This window comes from Oncorhynchus keta, chromosome 5, assembly GCF_023373465.1.
Source record: "Oncorhynchus keta strain PuntledgeMale-10-30-2019 chromosome 5, Oket_V2, whole genome shotgun sequence".
NCBI classification, from domain to species: domain Eukaryota; kingdom Metazoa; phylum Chordata; class Actinopteri; order Salmoniformes; family Salmonidae; genus Oncorhynchus; species Oncorhynchus keta.
Window position 1 is genome coordinate 3,983,481 of NC_068425.1, and position 14,679 is coordinate 3,998,159.

The window sequence follows — 14,679 nt, forward strand, 5'->3', positions numbered from 1 at the left end:
AAGAATGGGAGAAAATCCCCAAATACCGGTGCACCAAGCTTATAGTGTCATACCCAAGAAGACTCGAGGCTGTAATCGCTGGTCAAAGGGGCTTCAACAAAGTACTGAGTAAAGGGTCTGAATACTTATGTAAATGTGATAAAGTTATTTATTTTTAATACATTTGCCAACATTTCTAAAAAAACATTTTTGCTTTGTCATTATGGGGAATTGTGTGTAGATTGATGGGGGAAAAAACTATCAATTTTAGAATAAGGCTGTAAAGTAACAAAATATGGAAAACGCAAGGGGTCTGAATACTTTCCGAATGCACTGTATCTTTAAGCATGGTCAAGTTAATAGTTATGTTTTGGATGATGCGTTAAACCACCCAGACACATAAAAGATGCAGTCATCCCTCTGAAAGGAAACCGGCTTAGGGATGTCACGAGGCCTTTGGTGATTTTAAAACAGAGTTCAATAGCTGTGATGGGAGAAAACTGAAGATGGATCAACAACATTGTAGTGACTCCATAATAATGACCTAAAGTGAGTGAAAAGAACACAAATATACAGAATAAAAATATTCAGAAACATTCAAAAGTACACAACAAGGCACAGAATAAAAAACAAATACTGTATAATTGCTGTTTAGCCATGATCCCCAACACCTTGACAGAACTTGAATAATTTTTAAAAGAATAAAATGGGCAAATATTTCACAATTTTCACAAAAAGCTCTTAAGAGACTTACCCAAGAAGACTCACATCTATAAATCAGGCGTTTCTAACATGTATTGACTCGGGGGTGAATTCTTATCTAAATCAAGGTACACAGTATTCATCTTTTTTTAAATAGAATTTTTCTTACAATTTGACAGTATTTTGCGTAGATCATTGACAGAAAATGACAATGAAATCCATTTGAATCCCAGTTTGGAACACAAAATGTGAAGAAATCCAAGGCAGACGTTCCATAGTCACTAAGTAGGGCTGCAAAGAGTCGCAAACCTTCCGGAACATTTCAGGACATTTTTCATGGGGAGGTTAAGCCCGGGAAATTTGCTTAAATTCCTCATCAAAAATGTTAGTTTATATCAGTCAACCTTTTTTTGTGGGATACACCTAAAGGCAATTCTAGGTATTGTGGCATGTTCTGGTTAAACTATCCCCAATTCAATGGAATTGCAACCCTTTGCATGTACAGTGCACTCCTCCATCACATGTACAGCTGATTCTCAAGATCTTGCACAGGAATGAGATGCTATTGAGCCCACACTACTACACAGTCTGAGCCAAGGACTACATGCTTTCTGGTATGTTTTGATTACAATACTGGGTGGGGTGAATATATTTTATACGACATACAATATTTTTTGTTAACTAATAAATAGTAGCCTTCAGCAAAGTGTGTTTAAATCATTTCTAACTTGTTAACAATTTCTGCTAATTAGTTTTTGCTACCATGTGGGTTTTAGCTTGCTTGAGCCTGCCAATTGAGTGTTAATTCACCTGTTTCCATACATTTCATTTTAAAACATTTATCTTACAAATGAGTTGTTTAATCTAACTGCTTAACTATTTATCTGTACATGGAATTGTATTTTTTGTTATCTTTACAGGAAAATGCCACGGGCACTATCTGACACGTGGAGACATTTCACAGAAACTAATGTAGAAGGAAAAGCTGTGTACATTTGCAAATGTACACAGCAACTAATGCTAAATTATATATGTGAAAAATGCAACAAAGATGCAGAATCTGGCCAAGCGCATAAAGTTCCCTCAGCGCTCACAACAAGCAACCTCTGACAAAAGTTATATTCGAGGTGAAAATTATCAGACACCTTATTGATAGCAACAGCTCATGGTTCTCCTGGAATAAGAAGTTGTTTTTTTACTCAATGGAGGAACGTAGTCAGAGAAATTCTGATGAATGTCTTGCTCGAGCTGTGTATGCTACTGGTTCATCTCTGATGCTCACAGGCAATGTGTATTAGAAGAGATTTCTGAATGTTCTTCGCCCAGCATATACCCCTCCAACCAGACATGCTTTATCTACTAATTTGTTGGATGCAGAGTTCAAGTGAAGGTCAAGCAAATCATAGAGAAAGCAGATTATTGCAATCATCTCTGATGGGTCGTTGAACATTCGTGGACAAGGAATAATTAACTACATCATCTCCACCCATCAACAGTCTGCCGATATGGACTTCCCCATCAAGAGGATCCTCCTGGATGATGTATTTTGGGAGAGAGTGGTAAAGCAGCCTGAAACTCCTTAAACCTATAGCAGTAGCCATTGCACGGATTGAGGGAGACAATGCCATCCGGTGTGATGTTCAGACTCTGCTTGCAGATGTAAGAGAATAAATTCATACTGCCCTGCCTACTTCACTGTTGCTCCAAGCAGAGTAAACTGCAGTTCTGAAATACATCAAAAAAGCATGAAGACTTCTGCCTGAAGCCCAGACATGTCGCAGTGTACATGTTGGACCCCAAGTATGCTGGCAAGAGCATCCTGTCTGGTGCAGAGATCAACAAGGCCTATGGTGTCATCGCTACCATGTCTCGCCACCTTGGCCTGGATGAGGGCAAAGTTCTTGGCAGTCTGTGGTAGTACACTTCCAAGCAAGGGCTTTAGGATGTAGATGCAATGTGGCAGTCGTGCCAATATATCTCATCAGCAACCTGGTGGAAGGGACTTTGTGGATCTGAGGCTCTTTCCCCTTTAGTTTCTGGACTATCATTTTACAGATGTATGTTGAAAACGTTTTTGGGAGAAGCGATGGATCATTGGGAATCATTCAATATTCCCTTTTGTTGTTCAGTGAAATCATCCCGTGTGAAGAGTCACAAATGTAACTTGAATTAAAATGAGTTGACTAAATAGTTGTTTTCTTCTATTGGAAGGATTTAATCATTTGCAATTATGTGTACTTATGATCAGGTAAGATGTTTATGATTCGGTCTCCATATGATATGGTAAATATATCCAATGCAAAAAACACCTACATTTAAATGGTACTAATATTAATGTGCATATATTTCCGTTAATTCCCATATATTCCCGTTAATTCCCACGGAAAGTTTCCACCTCGGAATATTCCCCAAAATGTGCAACTCTAGCTGTAAGTAGTGGCCACCGGCAGCGCTAACACCTCTACTGTGGAATTGAGGATACAGCTATTGTAAAATAAAGAAAATAAGTACTCTGGGGGGGGAAATGTGCCATTCAAGACTACTTCATGCTCTATCATTATTTGTGAATTACAGGACTCCGGTTCCAGCGTCAGCTAGGAAGCATCAAAAAAACCCCAGAGTACCCAGCTCCTCTGTGAGACATTATGAACAGCATGAACTCATTTCCAGTACTCTTACAGCCCAGCCCGGAAGGCCTACTCAAAACTGTTTAAGGCAAGGACATATTTTCACTGTGTTACTTTGGTAACGGCCTTGTGATTTTTAGCCATTGAACAAACAAGGAGAGGGTGACTCAGATCGACTCCCTGGCGCTTGAAAGAGTGACAGAGGGAGCGCAATCACAAACAAAACATCAATTAGTTAGTTAATTTAATTAATGTTAGCAATCAGTGACTATCTGCCAAGGACACACTGACAAGGAGGGATGAAAATAACATTTGGCATTGGCAAGACTTCTGTCAGAGACTGCCTTCCCTCCTTTCCTTTTTCCACATTTTGTTGTGTTACAGCCGGTATTTAAATTGATGACATTTAGATATTGTGTCACTGATCCACACACAATACCTCAATGTGAAAGTGGGTTTTTTTGTAGAACATTTGAGATTAATATAAAATGTAAACCTGAAATGACTCGAGTCAATAAGTATTCAACCTCTTTCTTATGGCAAGCCTAAATAAGTTAAGGCGTGAAAATGGCCTTCACAACTCACATAATAAGTTGCATGGACTCACTGTGTTTTTATGACTACCTCATCTCTGTACCCCACACATGCAGATAATTGTCACGCCCTGGCCTTAGTGATCTTTGTTTTCTTTATTATTTTGGTTTAGGCCAGGGTGTGACATGGGTGATTTATTGTGTTCGTAATGTCGAAGGGTTTATTAGAATATGGGGTTGTGTTCAGTTTTGTTGTTTAGGTAAGTCTATGGTTGCCTAGAGTGGTTCTCAGAGGCAGGTGTTTTTCGTTGTCTCTGATTGGGAACCATATTTTAGACCATATTCTTTGGGTATTTTGTGGGTGATTGTTTCCTGTCTTTGTGTTTTATGCACCAGTTAGGACTGTTACGGTTTTCACGTTTATTGTTTTGTAGTTTGTTCATGTTTTGAGTTTTCTTATTAAAGAACCATGAACTTCAACCACGCTGCATTTTGGTCCGCCTCTCCTTCCCAGGAAGAAAATCGTGACAATAATTGTAAGGTCCCACAATCGAGTAGTGATTTTCAAGCACAGATTCAACCACAAAGACCAGTAAGGTTTTTCAATGCCTCGCAAAGATGGGCATCGATTGGCAGATGCAAATATCCCTTTGAGTATGGTGAAGTTATTCATTAGGCTTTGGAAGGTGTATCAATACAACCAGTCACTACAAAGATACAGGTGTCCTTCCTAACTCAGTTGCCGGAGAGTAAGGAAACTGTTCAGGCATTTCACCATGAGGCCAATGGTAAAACAGTTACAGAGTTTAATGGTTGTGATATGAGAAAACTGAGAATGATCAACAATGTAGGTACTCCACAATACTAACATAAATGACAGTGAAAAGGAAACCTGTACAGAATAAAAATATTCAAAAACATGCATTCTGTTTGCAACAAGGCACAAAAGTAATACTGCAAAAAATGTGCCAAAGAAATGAACTTTTTGTTCTGAATACAAAGTGTTATGTTTGGGGTTAATCCAATTCAACACATTACCGAGTACCACTCTATATTTACAAGTGTAGTGGTGGGTGTATCATGTTACAGGTATGCTTGTAATTATTAAAGGACTACGGAGTTTCAGGATACATTTTTTTTTACCCGAATGGAGAAAAGCACAGGCAAACTCCTAAAGAAACACCTTCAATCAATATTAATATATATAATATATATTCAATCAATCCCTATACCAGTCTGCTGTTCCCACATGCTTCAAGAGGGCCACCATTGTTCCTGTTCCCAAGAAAGCTAAGGTAACTGAGCTAAACGACTACCGCCCCGTAGCACTCACTTCCGTCATCATGAAGTGCTTTGAGAGACTAGTCAAGGACCATATCACCTCCACCCTACCTGACACCCTAGACCCACTCCAATTTGCTTACCGCCCAAATAGGTCCACAGACGATGCAATCTCAACCACACTGCACACTGCCCTAACCCACCTGGACAAGAGGAATACCTATGTGAGAATGCTGTTCATCGACTACAGCTCGGCATTCAACACCATAGTACCCTCCAAGCTCGTCATCAAGCTAGAGACCCTGGGTCTCGACCCCGCCCTGTGCAACTGGGTACTGGACTTCCTGACGGGCCACCCCCAGGTGGTGAGGGTAGGCAACAACATCTCCTCCCCGCTGATCCTCAACACGGGGGCCCCACAAGGGTGCGTTCTGAGCCCTCTCCTGTACTCCCTGTTCACCCACGACTGCGTGGCCACGCACGCCTCCAACTCAATCATCAAGTTTGCGGACGACACAACAGTGGTAGGCTTGATTACCAACAACGACGAGACGGCCTACAGGGAGGAGGTGAGGGCCCTCTGAGTGTGGTGTCAGGAAAATAACCTCACACTCAACGTCAACAAAACTAAGGAGATGATTGTGGACTTCAGGAAACAGCAGAGGGAACACCCCCCTATCCACATCGATGGAACAGTAGTGGAGAGGGTAGCAAGTTAAGTTCCTCGGCATACACATCACAGACAAACTGAATTGGTCCACTCACACTGACAGCGTCGTGAAGAAGGCTCAGCAGCGCCTCTTCAACCTCAGGAGGCTGAAGAAATTCGGCTTGTCACCAAAAGCACTCACAAACTTCTACAGATGCACAATCCAGAGCATCCTGGCGGGCTGTATCACCCACCGCCTGGTACGGCAACTGCTCCGCCCACAACCGTAAGGCTCTCCAGAGGGTAGTAAGGTCTGCACAACGCATCACCGGGGGCAAACTACCTGCCCTCCAGGACACCTACACCACCCGATGTTACAGGAAGGCCATAAAGATCATCAAGGACATCAACCACCCGAACCACTGCCTGTTCACCCCGCTATCATCCAGAAGGCGAGGTCAGTACAGGTGCATCAAAGCTGGGACCGAGAGACTGAAAAACAGCTTCTCTCTCAAGGCCATCAGACTGTTAAACAGCCACCACTAACATTGAGTGGCTGCTGCCAACACACTGACTCAACTCCAGCCACTTTAATAATGGGAATTGATGGGAAATGTAAAATATATCACTAGCCACTTTAAACAATGCTACCTCATATGTTTACATACCCTACATTATTCATCTCATATGTATACGTATATACTGTACTCTATATCATCTACTGCATCTTTATGTAATACATGTATCACTAGCCACTTTAACTATGCCACTTTGTTTACATACTCATCTCATATGTATATACTGTACTCAATACCATCTACTGTATCTTGCCTATGCTGCTCTGTACCATCACTCATTCATATATCTTTATGTACATATTCTTTATTCCCTTATACACACACAAGTGTAAGATACATACACAAGTGTAAGACAGTAGTTTTGGAATTGTTAGTTAGATAACTTGTTGGTTATTACTGCATTGCCGGAACTAGAAGCACAAGCATTTCGCTACACTCGCATTAACATCTGCTAACCATGTGTATGTGACAAATAAGATTGGATTTGAATTCCACTTTGACATTATGGGGTATTGTGTGTATGCCAGTGCCAAAAAAAAAATTGCAATTTAATCTATTTTAAATTTAGCTGTAACAAAAAGTGGAAAACGTCAAGGGAGGTGAATAGTTTCTGAAGTCACTGTTCACGCGTTGCAAAATAATGGGTGTAATGACCAATGACAATCCCCATGGTAATGATAGGTTCATCCACAGGCCAAGACGTGACATTGCGTGTTCCCTTGGACTCATCTGTGTGTCACTATTTAGCGAGCTGAACTGGTATGAGTTCAGAGTAAGTGAGAATATTCCGTGCCCTTGGCCTTCTGTTGATATGCCTTTTCGGCAAACAAGTAGTGTAGTTAAGAGTTGCAGCTGTCATGACACACACAACTCTCCCTTTCTATTCTTCTCCCCACCCTACCCCTTCTTTCTTTTTGTACCCCCCTTCTCGCACTCTTAGCAGATAAATAATAATAATAATAATAATAATAATAATAAACATTACAGCAACGTAAACAGGGCTGAAAAGTGACTTGTAGCTGGAATACAGAAATACTTGTGGCAATATACTGATGGTAATATAGTGCACTTGGAAAGTATTCAGACCCTTGACTTTTTCCTAATTTTGTTAAATTTGTTAAAATAGAGTAAATATTTTGTTTTCTCATCCATCTACGCACAATACCCCATAATGGCAAAGCCAAAACAGGTTTAGAATGTTTTGCAAATGTATTAAAAATAACAGAAATACCTTATTTACATAAGTATTCAGACACTTTGATATGAGACTCAAAATTGAGCTCAGGTGCATCCTGTTTTAATTTAACATCCTTGAGATGTTTCTACAACTTGGAGTCCACCTGTGCTAAATTCAATTGATTGGGCATTATTTGGAAAGGTACACACCTGTCTATATAAGGTCCCACAGTTGACAGTGCATGTCAGAGCAAAGACCCAGCCTTGAGGTCGAATGAATTGTCAGTAGAGCTCCGAGACAGGATTGTGTCGAGGTACAGATCTGGGGAAGGGTACCAAAAAATGTCTGCAGCATTAAAGGTCCTCAATAACACAGTGGGCTCCATCATTCTTAAATGGAAGAAGTTTGGAACCACCAAAACTCTTCCTAGAGCTGGCTGCCTGGCCAAACTGAGCAATCGGGGGGGAAAGAGCATTGGCCAGGGAGGTGACCAAGAACCCGATGGTCACTGACAGAGCTTCAAGAGTTCCTCTGGGGAGATGGGAGAACCTTCCAGAAGGACAACCATCTCTGCAGCACTCCACCAATCAGGCCTTTATGGTAGAGAGGCCAGAAAGAAGCCACTCCTCAGTAAAAGGCACAACAGCCCACTTGGAGTTTGCCAAAAGTGGCAGCAGTGTAGCCTAGTGGTTAGTGTTGGACTAGTAACCAAAAGGTTGCAAGTTCAAATCCCCAAGCTGACAAGGTACAACATCTGTCGTTCTGCCACTGAACAAGGCAGATAACCTGCTGTTTCTAGGCTGTCATTGAAAATAAGAATTTGTTTTTAATTGACTGACTTGCCTGGTTAAATAAAAGGCACCTATAAAAGGACTCTCAGACCATGAGAAACAAGATTCTCTGGTCTGATGAAACTATTTGGCCCGCATGAGGTCAATCTTGGTTTCATCAGACCAGAGAATCTTGTTTCTCATGGTCAGAGTCCTTTCACTTTTTATGGCTGCAGGGGCAGTATTGAGTAGCTTGGAAGAAAAGGTGCCCATTGTAAACAGCTAGCTCCTCAGTCTCAGTTGCTAATATATGCATATTATTATGAGTATTGGATAGAAAACTCTAAAGTTTCTAAAACTGTCAAAATATTGTATATGAGTATAACAGAACTGATATTGCAGGCGAAACCTTTAGGAAAATCAAAAAAGGAAGTGGCTTCTATTTTGAAAACTCCATGTTCCATAGCCTCAATTTGCTGGATTTAAAGGGATATGAACCAGATTCCTATCGCTTCCTCAAGGTGTCAACAGTCTTCAGACATACAGTGGGGAGAACAAGTATTTGATACACTGCCGATTTTGCAGATTTTCCTACTTACAAAGCATGTAGAGGTCTAATTTTTATCATAGGTACACTTAAACTGTGAGACGGAATCTAAAACAAAAATCCAGATAATCACATTGTATGATTTTAAAGTAATTAATTTGCATTTTATTGCATGACATAAGTATTTGATACATCAGAAAAGCAGAACTTAATATTTGGTACAGAAACCTGTGTTTGCAATTACAGAGATCATACGTTTCCTGTAGTTCTTGACCAGGTTTGCACACACTGCAGCAGGGATTTTGTCCCACTCCTCCATACAGACCTTCTCCAGATCCTTCAGGTTTCGGGGCTGTCACTGGGCAATACGGACTTTCAGCTCCCTCCAAAACTGTTATATTGGGTTCAGGTCTGGAGACTGGCTAGGCCACTACAGGATCTTGAGATGCTTCTTACGGAGCCACTCCTTAGTTGCCCTGGCTGTGTGTTTCGGATCGTTGTCATGCTGGAACACCCAGACACGACCAATCTTCAATGCTCTTACTGAGGGAAGGAGGTTGTTGGCCAAGATCTCGCGATACATGGCCCGATCCATTCGACCCTCAATACGGCGCAGTCGTCCTGTCCCCTTTGCAGAAAAACATCCTCAAAGAATGATGTTTCCACCTCCATGCTTCACGGTGGGATGGTGTCCTTGGGGTTGTACTAATCCTTCTTCCTCCAAACACGGCGAGTGGAGTTTAGAGCAAAAGGCTCTATTTTTTGTCTCATCAGACCACATGAACTTCTCCCATTCCTCCTCTGGATCATCCAAATGGTCATTGGGAAACTTCAGATGGGCCTGAACATGCGCTGGCTTGAGCAGGGGGATCTTGCGTGCGCTGCAAAATTTTAATCTATGACGGCGTAGTGTGTTACTAATGGTTTTCTTTGAGACTGTGGTCCCAGCTCTCTTCAGGTCATTGACCAGGTCCTGCCGTATAGTTCTGGGCTGATCCCTCACCTTCCTCATGATCATTGATGCCCCACGAGGTGAGATCTTGCATGGAGCCCCAGACCGAGGGTGATTGACCGTCATCTTGAGCTTCTTCCATTTTCAAATAATTGCGCCAACAGTTGTTGCCTTCTTACCAAGCTGCTTGCCTATTGTCCTGTAGCCCATCCCAGCCTTGTGCAGGTCTACAATTTTATCCCTGATGTCCTTACACAACTCTCGGGTCTTGGCCATTGTGGAGAGGTTGGAGTCTGTTTGATTGAGTGTGTGGACAGGTGTCTTTTATACAGGTAACGAGTTCAAACAGGTGTAGTTAATACAGGTAATGAGTGGAGAACAGGAGGGAAAAACTAACAGGTCTGTGAGAGCCGGAATTCTTACTGGTTGGTAGGTTTTCAAATAGTTATGTCATGCAATAAAACGCAAATGAATTACTTAAAAATCATACAATGTGATTTTCTGGATTTTTGTTTTAGATTCCGTCTCTCACAGTTGAAGGGTACCTATGATAAAAATTAGACCTCTACGTGCTTTGTAAGTAGGAAAACCTGCAAAATTGGTAGTGTATCAAATACTTTCTCCCCCACTGGAGTTTCAGGCTTTTATTTTGAAAAATGAGCCAGAACGATAACATCGCGTCAAGTGGTCCCATGAGTTTGGAAAGGTATTACTTTTCCCTCTCCTACTGTGAAAGACATTTGCGGTTGATATATTATCGATTATTTATTTTAAAAACCTGAGGATTGATTGTAAAAAACGTTTGACATGTTTCTGTGGACATTATGGAAACTATTTGGAATTTGTCTGCGTTGTCGTGGGCGCTTTTTCTTCTGAATTTCTGAACATAACGCGCCAAACAAAACAGATATTTTGGAGATAAAAATGTTCTTTATGGAACAAAGGGAACATTTGTTGTGTAACTGGGAGTCTCGTGAGTGAAAACATCAGAAGGGAAACAATTAATTTGATTGCTTTTCTGATTTGTGACCAAGCTACCTGATGCTAAGTGTAAGTTTTCCTATATTGCACTTGTGATTTCTTGAATATAAATATTTTGAATAATATTTATTGAATGTAGCGGTATGCTATTCAGCAGTTGTTGATGACAGTTATCCCGTTAGTGGGATTGCAGCCATAACAAGTTAAGTGCCTTTTGGTGTCACGTCTGTAGGAAACCTGGCACCATTCCTACGGTGAATCATGGTGGCAGCATCATGCTGTGGAGATTTTTTTCAGCGGCAGGGACTGCGAGACTAGTCAGGAAAGAGTGAAAGATGAAAGGAGCAAAGTACAGAGAAATCCTTGATGAAAACCTGTTCCAGAGCACTCAGACTGGGGCGACGGTTCACCTTCCAACAGGACAACAACCCTGAAAAGACAATGCAGGAGCGGCTCGAAAGTCTCCGAATGTCCTTGAGTGGCCCAGTCAGAGTCCGGACATGAACCCATTCGAACATCTCTGGAGACCTGAAAATAGCTGTGCAGTGACGCTCCCCATCCAATCAGACAGAGTTTGAAAGGATCTGCAGAGAAGATTGAGAGAAACTCACCAAATACAGGTGTACCAAGCTTGTAGCGTCACACCCAAGAAGACTTGAGGCTGCAATCGCTGCCAAAGGTGATTCAACAGCATAATCATTACACAGGCAAGTGTGTGTGGGTGGATTTTGCAACTTACAATATTGCTCCATTGTTTACATTTGTTGATGGGCCCATTTGATTGTGGCTTTACTTTACTATCACAGCGATGGTGCATTGATTGTGTAGCCTAGAGATTAGTGATACAGGTTTAAACTCAACAGCCACGTGTACAGTGTACAGACCAAATGTACCCTATCAGTAAAATAACAGCACATCCACTGCTGTGATGTCACATCAGATATTGGTCAGTAGTTACTGACAGCTTCCTTTACCGCTGAAAGAGAAGGGAGGAGGCCAGGGACAACTAGTGAGACAAGAAAGAAAGGAAAGAAAGAGGAAGAGGAAGAGAAAGGCACCAGACATGAGAAATTGAACATAGATTAGATGGAGAGAAATAGCAGGAACAGAGAGAGAAGTGAGAGAGAATTTCAGAGAGAGGAAGAGAAAGTTAGTGTGAGAGAGTAAAAGAAAGAAAGTGTAAGACAGGCTGAAAGAGAGGAGAAAGGAAGTGAGAGGGAGCCTAAGGCAGAGTGAGTGACTATGCATTCTGTGCAGCAGCACCCCTGAGGGGCCCCTTGCTTCATTGGTTAGCTGAGGGTATATGAGGAAAGGAGAGGTCAGTACTAAACCTAACTCAGTCAGCCAGTCAAAGCACAGAGGCCTGCCTGAGCAACAACTAGGTTGGAACTCTGCATATAACCTACATGGTATACATCTTCCCTCTCGACCCCCTCCATCCACCTCCGTTCCCCACCCTCTGTCTAAAAAGGCACGCTCTCCATACATAACTTATATTATACCCCCTCTCCCCCATCTACAACTGATAAGGTGGTCAAAGATAAGGGGAGATTGAGGATGGCGAGGGTCTGCTCCAGGCCTGATTTAGGTCCCTTAGAATGTGTCCAAACATTGCTGAGATGGGAACATAGTGAGCAGGACTGATGGAGAAAAAAACACACACGTTGAGTAGAGGAGAGCTGAGCAGAGGAGAGGAGAACAGAGTAGAACAAAGAATCGAGCAGAGTAGAGGAGAGCATAGAGAGCTGAGCAGAGTAGAGGAGAGCATAGAGAGCTGAGCAGAGGAAACGTGCTGCCTTCTGAGAATTCGCAAGCTACCATCCATTCTAATGTCCAACATGCAATTATAGGAAAATAAAATGGATGACCTACGATGACCTCAAGATTATACCAAAGGGACATTAAAAACGAATATTTTATGCTTCACCGAGTCATGGCTGAACGACTACACGGATAATAGAGCTGGCAGGAGTTTCCATGCACTGGCAAGACAGAGAAGCTACGTGTCTATTTGTCAATAACAGCTGGTGCGAGTTGTCTAATATTAAAGAAGTCTCGAGGTAATGCTCGCCTGAGGTAGAGTACCTTATAATAAGCTGTAGACCACACTATCTACCAAGAGAGTACTCATCTATATTATTTGCAGCCGTCGAGTTACCACCACAAACCGATGCTGGCACTAAGACCGCTCTCAACCAACTCGATAAGGCCATAAGCAAACAAGAAAATGCTCATCCAGAATCGGCGGTCCTAGTGGCCCGGGGACTTCAGACAAACTTAAATTAGTTTTAGCAAATTTTTACCAGCATGTCACGTGCAACCAGCGGGGGAAATAAAAAAAATAATAAAAGTATTTTATTTGTAAACTCTGGACCACCTTTACTCCACACACAGATGCAAACAAATCTCTCCCCCGTCCTCAATTTGGCCAATCTGACCATAATTCTATCCTCCTGATTCCTGCTTACAAGAAAAAACTAAAGCAGGAAGTAACAGTGACTCACTCAATACGGAAGTGCTCAGATGAAGCGGATGCTACAGGACTGTTTTGCTAGCATAGACTGGAATATGTTCCGGGATTCATCCAACGGCATTGAGGACTACACCACCTCAGTCATTGGCTTCATCAACAAGTGTATAGACCATGTTCCCACAGTGACCGTACGTACATATCCCAACCAGAAGCCATGGATTACAGGCAACATCTGTATCGAGCTAAAGGCTAGAGCTGACGCTTTCAAGGAGCGGGACACTAATCCAGACGCATAGAACAAATCCCACTATGCCCTCAGACGAACCATCAAACAAGCAAAGCGTCAATAAAGGATTAAGATTGAATCCTACTACACCGGCTCTGAAGCTCGTCGGATGTGGCAGGGCATGACAACTATTACAGACTGCAAATGGAAACCCAGCCGTGAGCTGCCCAGTGACACAGGTCTACCAGATGAGCAAAATGCATTTTATGCTCGCTTCGGGGCAAGCAACACTGGAGCATGCATAACAGCACCAGCTGTTCTGGACGACTGTGTGATACATGGGCTACCGAGAGCATTAAGACCTTTAAACAGGTCAACATTCACAAATCCCCGGGGCCAAAAGGATTACAAGGACGTGTACTTAAAGCATGCGTGGACCAACTGGCAAGCATCTTCACTGACATTTTCAACCTCTCCCTGACCGAGTCCGTAATACCTACATGTTTCAAACAGACCTCCATGGTCCCTGTGCCCAAGGAAGCGAAGGTAACCTGCCTAAATGACTACCGACACGTCGCACTCTATAGCCATTAAGTGCTTTGAAAGGCTGGTCATGGCACACATCAACACCATCGTCCCGGAAACCCTAGACCCACTCCAATTCACATACTGCCCCAACAGATCTGAAGCCTGGACAAAAGGAACACCTATGTGAGAATGCTGTTCATTGACTACATTCAGCGTTTAACACCATAAAGCTCATCACTAAGCTAAGGACCCTGCGGCTAAACACCTCCCTCTCCAACTGGATCCTGCACTTCTTGACGGGCCGCCCCCAGGCAACAACACATCTGCTACGGTGATCCTCAACACTGGGGCCCCTCAGGGGTGTATGCTTAGTCCCCTCCTGTACTCCCTGTTCACCCATGACTGTGTCGCCAAACACGACTCCAACACTATCAATAAGTTTGCTGACGACACAACAGTGGTAGGTCTGATCACCTGCCAGTGAGGTGCCAGGACAACAACCTCTCCCTCAATGTGAGCAAGACAAAAGGAGCTGATCGTGGACAACAGGAAAAGGACCCATTAACATCGGGGCTGTAGTGGAGCGGGTCGAGAGTTTCAAGTTCCTGGTGTCCACGTCACCAATAAAATATCATGGCCCAAACACACAAAGACAGTCGTGAAAAGGGCACGACAA

General features: G+C 42.6%; 1 protein-coding gene across 2 annotated transcripts in view; it reads right to left on the reverse strand.

Moving 5' to 3' along the window:
* The window catches only part of LOC118384328 (thyroid hormone receptor alpha), a 97,510-nt gene that overhangs the window by 40,858 nt on the left and 41,973 nt on the right, over positions 1–14,679 (reverse strand). The window lies entirely within an intron of this gene.